The 12,776-nt window shown below is 47.9% G+C and overlaps 1 non-coding gene across 1 annotated transcript; it reads left to right on the forward strand.

Annotated features, from left to right (window-relative positions):
- Positions 1–5,313: 5,313 nt before the first annotated feature.
- Trnas-cga lies at positions 5,314–5,388 on the forward strand. The gene has a single exon. It is a non-coding gene; the product is annotated as a tRNA-Ser (tRNA).
- The last annotated feature ends 7,388 nt before the right edge of the window (positions 5,389–12,776 follow it).

Consider the following 12,776-nt stretch of genomic DNA (forward strand, 5'->3'; position numbering starts at 1 on the left):
GGTTTTCTGTGATTTCCCTAAATCGCTTCAGGCAAATTCCGGGATGGTTCCTTTGAAAGGGCACGGCCGACTTTCTTCCCGATCCCTCCCTAATTCTATGGGACCGATGACCTCGTTACTTAGCCCCCTTGAGGCGTTTAAGTGGGAGATGTGTCTCAGAGCTGGATAGTGACAGATGGTGACGCGAGATTGGACGAGCACGAAGTTTATGTATCATCCGATAGAGGACAGTATTGGATGGGGGACTGTGATTTTAGTTTCGATTGTGCCCACTAGAGCGCACTAAAGTAATAGAATGTTTTTCATAAACTGTTCATCTTCATAAAGTGATATTATGTCTTTTTGCGTATGTAAAATGTTATAAATGTGTTTTAGCAGTGTGAATAATGCGTGAGTGTGGTTTAAGGTTAATATGAAGATAATTGTTTAACGAGTTATGTAGTGGGAACATTTCGAAGAAGTATGGATGTGGACAAAGGGGATTTTTGTAGAATAGATTTGTAAAGTAAGTTCATGGCAAAGGGAAAGTTAATTCAGTTATAAATAACAATGGTAAATAACTTTATGCATAAGCAAAACTTCAGCATATTAGATAATTATGTCGGTAAAAGGTGTACTCCTAAGGTTTACTGTTTTACGATTGGTTATTGATGAAAAGCGCGGACTGACGTGGGAGAATGTTGTTTTGCTATTGGCTGTTGAGTAAACTGACCAATGGTAAAGCAATACCCTTCGTGCGCCTTTCTCTGCTGGTAGAGAAGACTTAAGAGTATTCTAGAGAGGAATCGGAGCCTAGCCATGAAACAGTTCGGACGTGTGTAGTAGTAGTTCCGATGGAAATTATAAGTTGCCGGATCTAGCAGTGTTTCATACATCAAAAGTGTTGTAAAGTGACGGCATAATTATTCTGATGGGTGTGTAGAAATTGCGGAATTTCTTAGTGAATTATGTGACGAGAAAAGACAAATTCCGCGTGGCGTATTGAGCAGGTCGGTGGCTAAAAACTGTGACTGCATTAGGTACCGAAAGACTCATTATTTGTCGAGCATTCTCAACCAAAAACAATACGTATTTTTGTAGCTATTACGTTTTCGGGAAATGAGCACCATAAACTTGCTAACGTGAGTGAAAGGGATTGTGATTGTTAAGACTAGCACGGGCTTGGCAGTGATACTTGTTAACCTAAGTTTCAGGATATATTAATTAAGGACAAAATTTCCAACCTTTCATTTCGTGTGAAAACTTTCTCCCGAAAAGTAGATTAGTGACTTTAATTGCAGCCTGGTTCTCGTCGAAGTACAGTAGGTTTCGCTCGACTTCCCTACTGATGGTCTGCTGAGACAATATTCACAGGTAGGTGCAGGTTCGTGGTAAAGGGACGGAAGGAACCGCACAGCCGCACCCTCCCCCTAATCAACCAATCAGTCTAGGGTTAAAACAAATTTTGATGTGTTAGCTACGTTTGGTACACAGCAATGTATGATCTAACAAGCACCAAATGAAAGCAGGGCAGCGACTACGGTTTTTACTTCAAACTTCTCAGAATATATGTTTGTTTCACTAAATTTGAAAATATCAAAATAGCCACTGGCAACAGCTCATTATCAATCTGCGTTAACAGACTAAGAGCTCAACTGCTTTTTTATCGAATAGTTTCCTCAAAGTAGAATGAGAAATATTCCATACACGGAAGACAAGAGAATCCCAAAACAGAGGTTTTTAATTTTTTATGCGAATAGTAAAAGTTTTACTGAGAAACTAAAGACAGATGTAGCATTGCTTTACCTACATAAAACAATTTTTTGAGCCACCTGAGAAGAGTTGAAATTTCCCTCCCCATGTATAACAGAATACAATAGCATGGAGCAACCAGCATTCCGTGTTGCACTGGGCGATACAACGGAGAACTGTATAGGTGTCTTTCCAGTGCGATATGATTAAATCACTCCAACTATGTTTCTATGCGCTGCGTCAATATAGGCTGCTTCTGAGTCGTATCGCAAAAATCGCACTGTAAATCTACCGCGTATACGCGGGATATTCGGAAAGTAAGTTCAGATCGGTCAAGAAACGGAAACCACAGTGAAAATCTGATAAAGCTTTGCACATATATGTCTCTAATATGTCTGTAGGTTGCATCACTTCGCTCTTTTCAGCTCTGAGCGTATGGTGATCTCATAAAAATGCGTGGAAAATAGTGTCTCCCGCCAAGTATGAGGTCCTGGCGAGAGATTTCGCCTGATGTTATGCAGCCCACATTATAGAACTGTCACACGGTTCCTACTTCGTGACAATTCTCGGTCGCAATCTGCAGGGGCAATGAAAATGCTCCTGCAGCGTTTTCGATGGGAAGTGTTTGATCACCCCACTACGGCCCGTAATTGGCTCCGTGTGTGTTTCATCTTTGCTCACATTATTTACTGGCTGTGGTGTCACCGCCAGACACCACACTTGCTAGGTGGTAGCTTAAATCGGCCGCGGTCCATTTAGTACCCGCGTGTCGCCACTGTGTGATCGCAGACCTAGCGCCACCACAAGGCAGGTCTCGAGATACGGACGAGCACTCGCCCCAGTTGTACGGACGACATTGCTAGCGACAATACGGACGAAGCCTTCCTCTCATTTGCCGAGAGACAGTTAGAATAGCCTTCTGCTAAGTCCATGGCTACGACCTAGCAAGGCGCCATTAGCCTTACCTACTTTGAGAGTTATCGTATAAATGTCTCAAGAAGAACGTCGTAAACCAACAAAGATTAAAAGTTAAGTATAAAGCAGCTACGTACTTTTCTTGCTACCATTCAATAGTTATCCTGTTCCAGACTTGACGCCAGTCGTCGTGTGTGTACGCGTGCCTTTCGGCTCCCTTCTCAATGTGGCGTAGCTAGCTTGTTACGCCACAACACTGGCTATGAAGACAACATTTTCGCACAGATAACGAGCCACAGATGAGCGTAGAGAACTGGCGGGAAGCACAGGCGGCTGCCTTCTACGACGAGGATATTGGAAAGTTGGTACAACGCTACGACAAATGTCTAAGTCGGAGAGGTGACTACTTAGAGCAGTGGCTGGAAGCTGTAGCCAACTGTTGCAGATAACTATTTCTGATTATCACAGTGGTTTCCATTTCGTGATTAATCGGAACTTACTTTTCGAATAGCCTTAGTATTCCAAAATGAGATTTTCACTCTGCAGCGGAGTGTGCGCTGATATCAAACTTCCTGGCAGATTAAAACTGTGTGGCGGACCGAGATTCGAATTCGGGACCTTTGCCTTTCCCGGGCAAGTGCTCTACCAACTGAGATACCCGAACACGACTCACGCCCCGTCCTCACAACTTTACTTCTGCCAGTACCTCGTCTCCTACCTCCCAAACTTTACAGAAGCTCTCCTGCGGACCTTGCAGAACTAGCAGTCCTCAAAGAAAGGATATTGCGGAGACATGGCTTAGGCCGGTATTACACTATCAAATTTCTTTGTCAAAGATTTGATCAAAGATGTGATCAAATATTCCGTTAAATATATTTGACAAAGATCTTTGACGTAGCGCTAGAACTGGTATTACACTGTCATCAAATTTTTCGTCAAAGTTCAAGATGGCTGACAACAACTTGTTATTAACCGCAGCAGTTGCACGTACAGCAATTGCATTGTGTGCACATGCGGAAAAGAAGTGGGGGAAAAAAAAGGAACCATACATACGAGGTTGACAGTCTTAAATTCCTGGGATTACAACTTGATAATAAATTGAGTTGGGAGGAGCACACCACAGAACTGCAGATACGCCTTAACAAATCTGTATTTGCAATTCGAGTATTAGCAGACATAGGCAACATAAAAATGAAAAAGCTTGCATACTTTCATTCCATAATATCATATGGTATAATATTTTGGGGTAAATATTCAAGTCAAGCAAAAGTTTTCAGAGTCCAAAAGGGTGTAATGCGTATTATTTGTGGAGTAAATTCATGGACGTCTTGCAGAAACCTCTTCAACGAACTGGGTATACTAATTACTGTCTCTCAGTGTATTTACTCCTTCATGAAATTTGTCCTAAATGATATGTCTCTTTTTCCAACAAACAACTCAGTCCATACATACAATACCAGGAACAAAAATGATTTGCACAAGGACTTAAAAGCACTTACTTTCGTTCAAAAAGGGGTACACTACTCAGGAACACTCATCTTCAATGATTTGCCAGCAAACATAAAAAATTTTAGATACAAATAAAGATCAGTTTAAAAGGAGCCTGAAAGACTTACTAGTGGCCAACTCCTACTCCACTGACGAAATTTTTAATAGAAACAAATGATGGATTGTATTTATTCATACTATTCGTATTGTTATTTCAGATTTTTTTTAAAAATATTGACATGTTCCATATCCACGAGGATCTCCTCAGCACGGATCTATGGAACGAAAAACTAATCTAATCTGGGTGAAGCCGTGGGTTTTACGACGACACGATAAAAGCATTCAACAAAAATTGTTACGTGAGCTTACAGTGGAAGACGTCAAGTCGTGCATCAATCAATGAAAAACTAATCTAATCTGGGTGAAGCTGTGGGTTTTACGACACGATAGAAGCATTCAACAAAACTTGTTACGTGAGCTTACAGTAGAAGACGTCAAGTCGTGCATCAATTACTTAAGAATGGACGAGCCTACATTTCTGTATGTGCTCAGTGAAGTATATCTTCATATCACAAACCACTATATTCACTTAAGAACTGCTACATCTTCAGAAGACAGGCTCACTGTAACACTCTGATTTCTTGCTACAGGAGAGGGTTATGTTATGTTATGTTAGGTTAGGTTGGGTCAGGTCTCCAATCTTCTTAATTTTGTATTCTTAATTTTTGTATTCAGGGTGCCTCACGTTGTAAAGCACCTCATCAGTTTCATACATTTCTATTAATTTTGTAGTTGTCGTCACACACCAATTGTATTTACCGGCAATGTTTATAAAAACACTACAGAATGCTGCAGCGATGCTAGCGCTCAATGTGGTAACATGTCACATTACAGTGAACAGAAGACAAGCGATTTCCTTGATCAAATCTACAGCGTGGCCCTAGATTTTCACTCTGCAGTGGAGTGTGCGCTGATATGAAACTTCCTGGCAGATTAAACCTGTGTGCCGAACCGAGACTCGAACTCGGGACCTTTGCCTTTCGCGGGCAAGTGCTCTACCAACTGAGCTACCCGAGCACGACTCTCGCCCCGTCCCCACGATATCTGCCAATACCTTGTTTGGAAGGTAGGAGACGAGGTACTCGCAGAAGTAAAGCTGTGAAGACGGGGCGTGAGTCGTGCTCGGGTGGCTCAGTTGGTAGAGCACTTGCCCGCGAAAGGCAAAGGTCCCGAGTTCGAGTCTCGGCCCGGCACACAGTTTTAATCTGCCAGGAAGTTTCAGCCTCAGTGTTACAGCCTCAGTGAGAGCCGTGCCGTAAGAAGGTGGTCTCCGTTGAGGGTGCAGACGCTGGTTCGACTGACCTGCGCAGGCGGCGGCGAAGGCGGGGCTCTGCCTGCAGGCGGGCGACGCCGTGGGGCAGTCCTGCCACCAGCAGAACAGGTCTCCCGCCAGGCACAGGCATAGCTCGCACGGGTCGGCGCGAGCCACCTGCAACAGGCGTGTGCGCGCCACGTGATACTCAGCGGGAAGCCGAAATGGTTACACTGCTAGACATTCAAATTAAAACACCAGCAAATACAGCGAATAACGAAATTTTATTCGTTGGGCTTATACAGAATAGTAGGACGAATCAGTGATAAAATTTTCAGGTACTTTGGCAGTGTACATACTTTAGCAGACAGGGCTGCCACCTGTGGCAGCAGTAATCGCCCTACCCTCGCTGGGCATCAAGTCGATGAGAGTCAGGATGACAGGTACGGATACAATTACAATGAAATGAACACATTTAGCTGCTTACAGGCGTTGACATACGTCAACGGGGACAGATGAAAATGTGTTCCCCGACCGGGACTCGAAACCGGGATCTCCTGCTTACGTGGCAGACGCGCTATGCATCTGAGCCACCGAGCGCGACTGCAGGGATTTATCGCTGGAACGCCTCCCACGAAACCCACATTCTCAACGTATTGTCCCGCACTACATTCGTAGTGCCCCATGTCCGAAAGAACAGATACCATCTTAGTATCAATATGGTTAAGGCTCACCGGCCACCTGACCATCTTCTTCTTCTGTGCGAACAAACAAACAGTGCCCGAACTCTTACTGGAATCGGCAACGCGCCGCGAGTAATGAGTATAATGGGCTGGGGCACTACGGAAGTAGTGTGGGACAATACGTTGAGAATGTGGGCTTCGCGGAAGGCGTGCCAGAGATAAATCCCTGTAGTCGCGCTATCGTCTGTGTCCTCGGCGGCTCAGATGGACAGAGCGTCTGCCATGTAAGTAGCAGATCCCGGGTTCGAGTCCCGGTAGGGGCACACATTTTCATCTGTCCCCGTTGACGTATGTCAACGCCTGTAAGCAGCTAAGGGTGTTCATTTCATTGTAATTTCATTCTAACGAGCTGCAGGGTCACCGATAGTATCTGTTCTTTCGGACATGTCCGAAAGCACAGATACCATCTTAGTATAAAGATACGGATACGTTCCATGTCCACGATGTTTCGTGTTAGAGTTTATCAGGCTGGAAAATGGTGGCAGCCCTCCGCAACGCATGGCCAGTTGATTCCAGTGAAAGAGTGACTTTGGAGATCACGTTCTGCACCGAGTTAGGTCAGGTCAGTATGGCTAACATGTAGTCTTCCTTTACGTTCTTGAAACATAACTTCACGGAGACCTCGAACACAGGACACGTCAGAAATGTAGTAGCTGCTGTCAAGATTAGTAGCTTTAGGAACCAAAAGTTGATCTTTTTGTTTGCCCTATACCACCCAACACTAGCACGCCATTTGCTGGGCCCATATGACGACGAAGAATGCAATCTGGCAACGTTCGTTGTCCTCAGGGTCTGAAACTGTAACGAGAGTCAGGAATCTTCTGAAAAGACAACGTTGTGCCATTGATAGTTGCAGTGTTGCCGTTCATCGAACCACTTAAGGCTTCCACCTTCCTGCTGACGCGTCAAAGGTAACTGTAACAATGGTCGCAGTTCGTGATGCTCTAGACTTCCTTGTACTGCCCACGTTGATACTGGTCTGGCTCCACACATACCCACTTTCTTACTCGAGGTGCGTGACGTGTCCGTACGGTCATTCAGGTTCAAATGGTTCAAATGGCTCTGAGCACTATGGTACTTAACATCTGAGGTCATGAGTCCCCCTAGAACTTAGAACTACTTAAACCTAACTAACCTAAGGACATCATACACATCCATGCCCGAAGCAGGATTCGAACCTGCGACCGTAGCAGTCGCGTGGTTCCGGACTGAAGCGCCTACAGCCGCTCGGCCACCGCGGCCGGCGGTCATTCAGGGGCCGCGCCGAGTGGCTGCGCGGTTTGAGGCGCCATGTCACGGACGGCGCGGCCCCTGCTCCGGAGGTTCGAGCCCTCCATCGGGCTTGGATGTGTGTGCTGTCCTTAGGTTGGTTAGGTTTCAGTAGTTCTAAGTCTAGGGACTACTGACCTCAGTAGTTTGGTCCCTTAGGAATTCACACACATTTGTCATTCAGGGCCGAGCGAAGAAAACGAGTTTGGGTTTCCTCTCAGGTCCTCCATCGCCGTCATGCACAGCATTGAAGTATATTCAGATCACAGTCATGGGACCCTTACAAACGCTAGCAGCAATATCGCGGAACGATAAACCATACTCTCGACAGAACGGGAATCTGCTCGTCACAAGTTGCGACAAGTGCTGGTAGACGGTTCCTTTTCTTACACGAAACGTAATACAACCTTCTCGCAAACAATTTCTGAATGAGAAACTCACTGTGTAACCTTATATACAGAAAGGTATTTCTCCTATCTGTTTTGTATGGTTACGGTGATATACTAATAATTTCATATGTAACCACATATTACATCTACATATACATCAAACTTCGCAAGCCACCTAATGGTGTGTGGCGGAGGGTATGTTCGGTACCACTATCTGATCCCTCCAACCCTGTTGCACTCGCGAATCGTGCATGGGAAGAATGATTGTCGATAAACCTCTTTATTGGCTCTAATTTCTCCAATTTTCTCCTCGTGGTCAATACGCAAGATGTATGTTGTGTGTGTGTGTGTGTGTGTGTGTTTACCGACTCCTCCTGAAAAGTGCTTTTCCGAAATTTCAATAATAAATTACATTTCAGATCGATCAGAACCCCCCTGCGGGTCCGGGGGTTAGAATAGGCCCGAGGTATTCCTGCCTGTCGTAAGAGGCGACTAAAAGGAGTCCATCCCCCTCACGGGGGTAGTTCGCGCCTGCGTCCGGAGACGGACGGTTCCACGACCTATCATCGTGGTCCTTTTGGTTTTTTCACTTCTCGTTTCTTCCTTCCTTTTGTTGGTTCCTTTCTTTGCTCTTCTCCACCTCACTGTCTTCCTTACTCTTTCCCTTGCCTTCTCCTTGCCTTCTCATTGCCTTTTTCTCCTTGCCTTCTCATTGCCTTTTTCTCCTTGCCTTCTCATTGCCTTCTTCTCCTTGCCTTCTCATTGCCTTCTTCCCCTTGCTTTCTCATTGCCTTCTTCTCCTTGCCTTCTCTGGTCTCCGCCTCGGCGTTTGAGACAGTCTGTCCTCTTTCTCCCTCTCTCTCTTCTTTTTCCTCTCCTTCCTTCCTCCCTGTGCGTGCCTGAAGGCCAACCCACGCGTTCGCACGCGTAGCCGGTGACGGGGTAACGCGTAAGTCCCCGCCCTGGGTAGACATGTAAGGCACGCGCGTACCCCCTGGTAAAGGCCAGGCCCGGGGAGGGGTGATTGCCTGAGCTGATACCTTCTGACCATGCCGATTGGTCCCTCCGTCTGTTTCTCGGGAGGTGTGACCTGAGGTGTAAACATTCACCTAAGGCGGAAGTGCCCTCTGAGAGGGTCCCCACAAGGAAGGAGCGCGCCATCGGAGACGCTGGCAATCATGGGGGATTCCTCCGCAATGGATTCTACTCCATCTCTTTCGACTTCGACCCAAAAACGGAAACGTGACCAGCCAACAGTGACAAAAGTACTACCGCCTGCCCCACAGTTCCTCGTAGTTTCTCGAACTGAGGACGGAAAGGATTTTTCCTCTGTCAACCCTTTCGTTATTCAGAAGGGCGTAGATGCCATAGCCGGATCTGTCAAATCCTGTACCAGGTTGCGTAACGGCACCTTATTACTAGAAACTGAGAATGCCTTTCAGGCACAAAAACTGCTTCGGGCCACCCTCCTGTACACGTTCCCTGTCCGGGTGGAGGCCCACCGAACTTTGAATTCGTCTCGTGGTGTGGTCTATACTGGCTCCCTCGACGGATTGACTGACGAGGAGCTTCAATCATTCCTCGCTGAGCAGGGCGTGACGGCTGTCCATAGGGTCATGAAAAAGGTCAACAATGACCTTGTACCGACCCGGACAATTTTCTTGACCTTCGATAGTGTTAAGCTGCCATCGCGCATCAAGGCGGGCTACGAGGTTATTTCTGTTCGCCCCTATATCCCGACACCTACGCGCTGCTACCAGTGTCAGCGTTTCAATCACACTCGACAGTCTTGTTCCAATGCGGCTAAATGTGTCACCTGTGGCAGGGATGCCCATGAGGGTGACTGTCCACCTCCGTCTCCTCGTTGTGTGAACTGTCAGGGTGACCATGCCGCATCCTCCCGCGACTGTCCTGTCTATAAGGAAGAACGCTGTATCCAGGAAATTCGGGTCAAAGTGAAAGTGTCCACCTCGGCTGCTCGCAAGCTATTGGCTAGTAGGAAGCCCACGCTGCTCCCAGCGGGGAAATACAGTACTGTCCTCGCCTCTCCTCGGACTACCCGGGAGGTAGCAACCCAGACATGCGATCTGACCTTCAGCACCACGGTCGTCCGTTCGGCCAGTGCTAAGATCGCGCGGTCGACGTCTCCTCTTCCTCCCATCACCCCACAGACACGAGCACCTTCTTCAGCTTCTGCTAAGACGAAGACACCGAAGTCAGATGCACGGGCCTTCAAGAAGGAACCATCCCGTGCAGACTTCCTCCGTACCTCGACCTCACAGCCTTCGACCGGTACTTCCACTACACGTCCTTTTAAAAAGGCGCATAGGAAGCACAGTTCTCCTTCCCCGCCACGGCGTATTTCTTCTCTTGCGCCACCCAGCGGCTGCCGCCCCAGGCCGTCATCCGTTTCGCCTGGCCGCACCGCTGGTCGCCGTACATCTGGCCGTTCACTGGCGGAGGAAGCTCCCCCTCCCGGCCATCCTCCCGAGATGGCCGATGACCCTATAGACCCAATGGACGATGACTGTCCGCCTACTGATAGCGGCGGCAGTGCTCGCTCGAAGCCAGGCCCTAAGCGGCCTTCGAGGTGACCACTTCTCTCATCTTTCTTTTCTTACGATGGCACTTATTCACTGGAATATTCGCAGCATTCGCTCCAACCGAGAGGACTTGAAGTTGCTTCTCCGCTTGCACCGTCCGCTTGTCGTAGCCCTCCAGGAAACGAAGCTACGCCCATGCGATCAAATTGCCTTGGCACACTACACCTCTGTGCGTTTTGACCTACCCCCTGTGGTAGGTATCCCAGCTCATGGAGGGGTTATGTTGCTGGTCCGGGATGATATTTACTACGATCCCATCACGTTGCACACCGGCCTGCAGGCAGTTGCCATCCGCATTACTCTCCCCACTTTTACGTTTTCCTTTTGTACCGTTTACACTCCATCGTCATCTGCCGTTGCCAGGGCAGACGTGATGCAACTTATTGCTCAGCTACCTGCACCATTTTTGTTAACTGGAGACTTCAATGCCCACCATCCCCTTTGGGGCTCTCCAGCATCCTGCCCGAGGGGCTCCTTGTTAGCAGACCTTTTCAACCAGCTCGATCTTGTCTGCCTCAATACTGGCGCCCCTACTTTTCTTTCGGACACATCTCACACCTATTCCCATTTAGACCTCTCTATATGTACTCCCCAACTTGCACGCCGGTTTGAGTGGTATGCACTTTCTGATACATATTCGAGCGACCACTTCCCGTGTGTTATCCATCTCCTGCAGCATACCCCCTCTCCGTGCTTCTCTAATTGGACCATCTCCAAGGCAGACTGGGGGCTCTTCTCTTCCAGGGCGACCTTTCAGGATCAAACCTTTACAAGCTGCGATCGTCAGGTCGCACACCTCACGGAAGTCATTCTCGCTGCTGCTGAATATTCCATCCCTCACCCTCCTTCTTCTCCACGTCGCGTACCGGTCCCCTGGTGGACCGCAGCATGTAGAGACGCTTTACGTGCTCGTCGACGTGCTTTACGCACTTTTAAACGCCACCCTACAGTGGCGAATTGTATCAATTATAAACGATTACGTGCTCAGTGTCGTCGTATTATCAAAGAAAGCAAGAAAGCCAGCTGGGCTGCTTTCACAAGCACCTTCAACAGTTTTACTCCTTCTTCTGTTGTCTGGGGTAGCCTGCGCCGGCTATCTGGCACTAAGGTCCACTCACCAGTTTCTGGCTTGAAGGTCGCGAATGACGTCCTTGTGGCCCCTGAGGCTGTCTCCAATGCCTTCGGCCGCTTTTTCGCAGAGGTTTCGAGCTCCGCTCATTACCACCCTGCCTTCCTCCCCCGCAAACAGGCAGAGGAGGCTAGGCCACTTAACTTCCGCTCCTCGAATTGTGAAAGTTATAATGCCCCATTCACCATGCGGGAACTCGAAAACGCACTTGGCCGATCACGGTCCTCTGCTCCAGGGCCAGATTCTATTCATATTCAGATGCTGAAGAACCTTTCTCCTGCGGGTAAACGTTTTCTTCTTCGTACATACAATCGCATCTGGATTGAGGGACATGTTCCCGCATGCTGGCGCGAGTCTATTGTTGTCCCGATTCCTAAGCCGGGGAAGGACAAGCACTTGCCTTCCAGTTATCGACCTATCTCGCTTACCAGCTGTGTCTGTAAAGTGATGGAGCGAATGGTTAACTCTCGATTGGTTTGGCTGCTCGAGTCTCGACGCCTACTTACCAATGTACAATGTGGATTTCGTAGGCGCCGCTCTGCTGTTGACCATCTGGTTACCTTGTCGACCTTCATTATGAATAACTTCTTGCGGAAGCGCCCGACCGCGGCTGTGTTCTTTGATTTGGAGAAGGCTTACGACACCTGTTGGAAGGCGGGCATCCTCCGCACCATGCATACATGGGGCCTTCGCGGTCGCCTCCCTCTTTTTATTCGTTCCTTTTTAATGGATCGACAGTTCAGGGTACGTGTGGGTTCTGTCCTGTCCGACACCTTTCGCCAGGAGAATGGGGTGCCACAGGGCTCAGTTTTGAGCGTCGCTCTCTTCGCCATCGCGATCAATCCAATAATGGATTGCCTCCCAGCTGATGTATCAGGCTCCCTTTTCGTGGACGATTTTACCATCTATTGCAGCGCGCAGTGTACACGTGTCCTGGAGCGCTGTCTTCAGCGTTCTCTTGACCGTCTTTACTCCTGGAGTGTCGCCAATGGCTTCCGTTTTTCTGCCGAGAAGACGGTCTGTATTAACTTCTGGCGATACAAAGAGTTTCTCCCACCGTCCTTAAGACTCGGTCCCGTTGCTCTCCCAATCGTGGAGACAACCAAATTTTTAGGCCTTACATTTGACAGGAAACTTAGCTGGTCTCCACATGTGTCATATTTGGCCGCCCGTTGTACCCGTTCTTTAAATGTCCTC

Source organism: Schistocerca americana, chromosome 2, assembly GCF_021461395.2.
Source record: "Schistocerca americana isolate TAMUIC-IGC-003095 chromosome 2, iqSchAmer2.1, whole genome shotgun sequence".
NCBI classification, from domain to species: Eukaryota; Metazoa; Arthropoda; class Insecta; order Orthoptera; family Acrididae; genus Schistocerca; species Schistocerca americana.